The sequence below is a fragment of the Lithobates pipiens genome, unplaced genomic scaffold (genome assembly GCF_037356315.1).
Source record: "Lithobates pipiens isolate NorthernLeopardFrog02 unplaced genomic scaffold, aLitPip1_a1.2 Scaffold_25, whole genome shotgun sequence".
Classification (NCBI taxonomy): domain Eukaryota; kingdom Metazoa; phylum Chordata; class Amphibia; order Anura; family Ranidae; genus Lithobates; species Lithobates pipiens.
Genome location: NW_027507787.1, coordinates 133634338 through 133640337, shown reverse-complemented (window position 1 = coordinate 133640337; position 6000 = coordinate 133634338). Strand labels below are relative to the sequence as shown.

The window sequence follows — 6000 nt, the reverse complement described above, 5'->3', positions numbered from 1 at the left end:
TGTCCATCCCTGTGTGTGTGTCCGTCCATCCCTGTGTGTCCGTCCATCCCTGTGTGTCCGTCCATCCCTGTGTGTCCGTCCATCCCTGTGTGTCCGTCCATCCATCCCTGTGTGTGTGTGTGTCTCCATCCATCCATCCATCCATCCCTGTGTGTGTCTCCATCCGTGTGTGTGTGTGTGTGTGTGTGTGTGTGTGTGTGTGTGTGTGTGTGTGTGTGTGTCCAGCCTACCTTTGTCCCGAGCCTCCGTCCCGTGCCTTGCCTCCTTGCCTCCGTCCCGTGCCGTGACTTGCCTCCTTGCATCCGTCCCGTGTCGTGCCGTGCCTTGCCGCCGCCGTCCCGTCCCGTCCCGTGCCGTGCCTTCCCTTGCCTCCGTCCCGTGCCCTCTTCGTCGGCGGCCATTGTAAAGTTCAAAAGCTGCGCCGCCGCCTTCGCCTGTGATAGGCGGAACACTGAATTTCCCAGCAGCCTGTGTTCCGCCTATCACAGACGTCGTATCATCCTCGTCCGTAGTACGAGGATGATACGATGTCCGTGATAGGCGGAACACAGGCTGCTGGGAAATTCAGTGTTCCGCCTATCACAGGCGAAGGCGGAGCCGGAGGCGCGGCTTTTGAATAGAATGGCCGCTGTCTGTCTGCTCGACACGCTGATCGAGCGGGCAGACAGCGATGACTCGAGTATAAGCCGAGGGGGGCACTTTCAGCCTCAAAAAAGAGGCTGAAAATCTCGGCTTATACTCGAGTATATACGGTAACTTAAAATAACATAACATAAAACAATATATATATATATATATATATATATATATATATATATATATGTCCACTTGCCACGTGACTTGCCAAATCACCTGCCACAAGTTGTGGATTGTCCACCTGCCACGTCACCTGCCACATCACCTGCTATGTCACCTGCCACGTCACCTGCCACAAGTTGTGGATTGTCCACCTGCATCGTCACCTGCCACGTCACCTGCCAAGTCACCTGCCACGTCACCTGCCACAAGTTGTGGATTGTCCACCTGCCACGTCACTTGCCACGTCACCTGCCACATCACTTGCCACGTCATCTGCCACGTCACCTGCCACATCACCTGCCACGTCACCTGCCACAAGTTGTGGATTGTCCACTTGCCACTTCACCTGCCAAGTTGTGGATTGCCCACTTGCCACCTGCCATGTCATTTGCCACAAGTTGTGGATTTTCCACTTGCAATTGCAATTGTTTAAAATATTTTTTTAATGGTTTTTCTTCATTTTCCATCATTACCGAACACCGAACCCAAACATACAGTCAATTCTTGGCGTTTGGGTTCCGGACCCAAAAACCCAAAAGTTCGATACGAACCCGAACTTTACAGTTCGGGTTCACTCAACACTAGTTCTATAACAAGTGGAGGACCAGAATATGGAGAACCCTGGTGCATTCTTTCACTGATGTCAACTGCTAGTGTTAATAAATGTAGATAATGAATGATCAATATCCGCAAAAATAATGATTGCTTTTATTATCCTAGTTTATGAAAAAATTAACCAAAATATAGTTTTTAACACATAAAGGACAGATTACATAGCATGAAAACATTATAACCTTAATAACGTCAGGCTTTATAGAACTTTAAAGAAAAAGAAACATTAGCAATTTTTATATGTCAAGAAGTGAGCAATGCAGTTAGGAAATGGCATCCAATTGCCATTCTAATTCACCGTCCGGTGAAAGAAAGTATGATGCAAACTTTTCTCAAACAGTGGCACCATCACAGGATCCCCTTGTAGCAGTGAGGTGTGCACTTTCCAAGTCATGCATAAGGCAATCCACAAAACGGTACCCGTCACGTTGCCAGACAAAATTGTGCAGCACGCAAGCTGCTTTGACAGCAGTAATTGCATTTTCAATGTTTGATGCAATAGGTGTATGTAACAAACGCCATTTATTGTCACTCAACCACCCTTCTTGCCCTTGTCAGCCGATAATTGAAGACTTTCTTAGGAGTAGTCAGATTTCTATTGGAGTAAGGCCTCATTAGGTGTTGCGACAATGCAAAAGCCTCATCTGCGACAAACACATAGGGTATTGGGGGTTCAGTCGTGCCAGGAAGAGGATAGTTCTCAGGAATATCTAGCCGATTATATCGTAGACTTTCACCAAAGGAGGAATTTAAAAAAAATACGTGAATCGCAGCTACTGCCGTAGGATCCTATATCTATATAGGTAAAGCAGTAGTTTGAATCGGCAACAGCAAGAAGTACAAATGAACAAAAATTTTTGTAATTGTAGAACATACTTCCGCTACCAACAGGCTTAACGACACGCACATGCTTCCCATCTATAGCTCCAATGCAATTTGGGAAATTGCACCGACTCCAAAATAGTTTTGCTATATCACGCCAATTATCTTGTGTAGGCCGCTTCATAACCATGATGTTAAGCACATCCCATAAGACTTGGCAGGCGTCTTGGGTAATGTAGCTGATTGTTGATCTGCCCAACATGAACTCATAATGTAGAGGGAATGACCGGTTGCCAGGTATCTGAAAGACAAAATACATAAACCATTATGTTCCTATTTATGTTTTGCAGTATCCATATTACAAATCCGGTGGAAGGGTTTGCGCGACTGTTTTAACCGCTACCTTCGCAAAACTAATGAGGCCAGGAGTGGGTCTGGAGGCAAACGAGTGATACCCTATGTGCATGCAGCTGAACTGGAGTTTCTGCGGCCTTTTCTGGATCTGAGAGAGTAAGATAACATGTTTCATATTTGTAAAGTGATACTATACAATTCTACAAAGAAGGAGGTGCCTAACTGTTCCTTTATATGTTTATTGCAGAACACAATCCAGTTGGGAAGTTGGTGATGAAGGGCAGGATGCATCAAAGGAGGCAGCATCACTAGAAGTAGGAGGCTCGCTGTCCTTGGATCATCCTTTGCTGCTGGAAAAACAGCAAGAAGAACAAGACAGCAACCAGGGAGAGGCTTCCAATATTCAGCAGCTAGCTGAGCCTATCTAGCTCAGAAGTCAAAGAAGGAGTAGACCGCCAAGGGGAAGTAACACTCAAAACATTGACAGATTCTCCGAACTGGTCGATCGGATGAATCAGAAATTAGAGGAACTACATTCCGAAGACCATGGGTTTGGACTCATGGTCGCCGGAATGCCTCAAAGAGTTCCGCAGGAGTGGAAACATGACATCAAGAAGGCAGTGATGGATCTCCTGGAAGCTAGTATCAGGAATGATCCACCAATTCCATCCTCCCCCATGTTTGGACCACCACCATCATCTGGTCCCTACTACAACTACCCAAACCCTCCGCCACCCAGAACCCACCCCTACTATCCCCCTCGCTTCCGTCCCTACTCTGATGAGTATGGAAATGCCCTGAATCCTGCCCATCCACCAATACCCTATCCGTCGCCATCCCCAATCCCATCAGCAACTACCGCATCAGGGAACCAACCATACGGTCCTCATTTCTCAAATGTACCACCAACACCATCCCCAAGGCCTTCCACCAGCTCTACAACATCACCGTATGAGCCAGTATACCAAAATTTGTAAGAATAAAAAAAAATCTGTTTTGTAGATATATTGCTATATCCTGTTATAAAAAAATTCAAGTCTTTTCAAAAACGAATGGATGTTTGTGTGGTACATTTTACAATATTTATTCAACGGTTTGTTTATTTGGAATAATCATATGTACCTAGGTGGATGCAACATCGCAGCAATGATACATCTGTCCACTGCTGTTTCTTCACACAGAACTGAGTCAACATACATTGTCTATGTCTCTGTTCTCTCCTCTCCCCAAGATGAGAGCTGCTGTCTGTCAGTCAGCTGCTCTGCTCCCCCACGCTCAATGTGGAGGGGCGGATACCAGCTTGCTGAGAGTCTGCCACTGTCATCAGTCCAGCCAGCTGCTGGCAAATGGACTTTGGAAGTCAGGATGATGCGCTGCCTCAACTAATCTTTGTGACATCGGCACAAAGTGGACTTCTGCTCACTCTGCAATGAAAAGGGGGCACAGGAGTGCAAAATAATTGCACTCATGTGACCCATAGGAGAAGCCGGGACAAATGAGCTCAGGCTGGACTTTACTGGATTGTTGCAAATATAATACTAATGTGATAATAGTAATGTGCATCAAAAATATAGATAGTTTACCTTAGCGTAATAATCAGTCTTTCAGTAGGTGAGATGCTCCTCCTATATGATGTGTTCTGTCGCTCCAGATGGATGTAAACTAGAGGAAGCAATTCATCAAAACTGTAAAATGAATAAAAAATTTAATTTACTATATTCTACATAAGAAATATCTGCCATTTGTAGCTACACTATTACCGCTGTAATACCATATGCAAATATGATGCCTCTAATTGAAGGGTTTCTGTTGGGGTGATGCATGCAAGCTTGCCGATCACCCCAGTAAAGTACACTAAACAGTTTATGTTTAGCATAGGTAGATAACAAACAATTCTGCTAAATAGCAATCTTCGCCATTTTATTCTCTAGGTTAAATGCTACAATATATATATATATATATATATATATATATATATATATATATATATATATATATAAAAAGTGTGACAAATAGTCTAGTTCATATGTGTAGCTCCACATATAGCATATGTACTTGCCTTGCAATCGAGATCCGGGTATAGTTGTGAAACTTGTCCTCAAAAACACGCTAATTTTCATAGATGGCCCAAAATTGGCCTTGGTTATCTCCATTAGCAATATTTGGATGGATCCAGTAGCGGCGTCTTCTTCTCATCCTCATCCTCCGCTTCCTCTCTTCCTCCTCTTCCATTAATACTGCCACACCAGCTGTTACTACAGCTGTCATTAACCACTTGCTTACTGGGCACTTAAACCCCCCTCAGTCCCAGACCAATTTTCAGCTTTCAGCGCTGATGCACTTTGAATGACAATTGCGCGGGCATACAACACTGTACCCAAATGAAATTTTTATCATTTTTTTCCCACAAATAGAGCTTTCTTTTGGTGGTATTTAGTTACAGCTCGGAGTTTTATTTTTTGCTAAACAAACAAAAAAAGATGCAAAAAAATAAAAATAAATAAATCATGTTTTAATAGTTTGTTATAAAATTTTGCAAACGGGTCATTTTTCTCCTTCATTGAAGTGCGCTGATTAGGCGGCACTGATGGCTGCATTGGTGGGCACTGATGGGCTGCATTGGTGGGCACTGATAGGCTGCACTGGTGGGCACTGATAGGCATAGTTAAGGCGGCACTAATAGGCACAGATAAGGCGGCACCGATGGGCACAGATAAGGCGGCACTGATGGGCAAAGATGGGCACAGATAAGATGGCATGGATGGGTGGCACGGATAAGGGGCACGGATGGGTGGCACGGATGAGCACTGATAGGTACCACTGATAGATGGGACTGATGGGCACTGATAGGTGGCACTGATAGGTGGCTCTGATAGGTGGCACTGCTGGGCACTGATGGGCGGCACTGCTGGGCACTGATGGGCGGCACTGCTGGGCACTGATGGGCGGCACTGGGTCGCAGCACCTTTGAGGCAGATTGTGGGCACTGTGGGTGGCACTGTTGGTGGCACTGCTGGATGGCACTGTGGGTGGCATTGTGGGTGGCACTGTAGGTGGCACTGTGGGCACTATGGGCACTGATGGGGGGCACTGATGGGGGGCACTTACTTTTATTCAGGATGGCACGGCGGTGGGCAGGTGGGCACTGGCAGGGGGCAGGTGGTCAGCTGTATTGCTGGGCGTGATCGGAACTGATGTCCCGATCACGGCCACCGGTGATCGGCTTTTTTTTTCTCTCCTCGCGCTGTCAGCGCGAGGAGGAATAATAATTACCGGCTCCGTTCTATCACATGATCAGCTGTCATTGGCTGACAGCTGATCACGTGATAAGGGGTCGGGATCGACCCCTTGCACGGATCGGTGATCAGGCGAGTCTCACGGACTCGCCGATCACAGAGCGCGCCGCGCGCGCCC

The 6000-nt window shown here is 46.2% G+C and overlaps 1 long non-coding RNA gene across 1 annotated transcript in view; it reads right to left on the bottom strand.

Moving 5' to 3' along the window:
- Nucleotides 1–1484: 1484 nt before the first annotated feature.
- Nucleotides 1485–6000, bottom strand: part of LOC143929938 (uncharacterized) — a 51352-nt gene continuing 46836 nt past the window's right edge. The window contains exons 2-3 of the long non-coding RNA XR_013262655.1: nucleotides 4170–4248; nucleotides 1485–2533 (exon numbers count right to left, since the gene is read on the bottom strand). This is a non-coding gene — a long non-coding RNA (uncharacterized LOC143929938). The remainder of the gene's footprint in view (nucleotides 2534–4169; nucleotides 4249–6000) is intronic.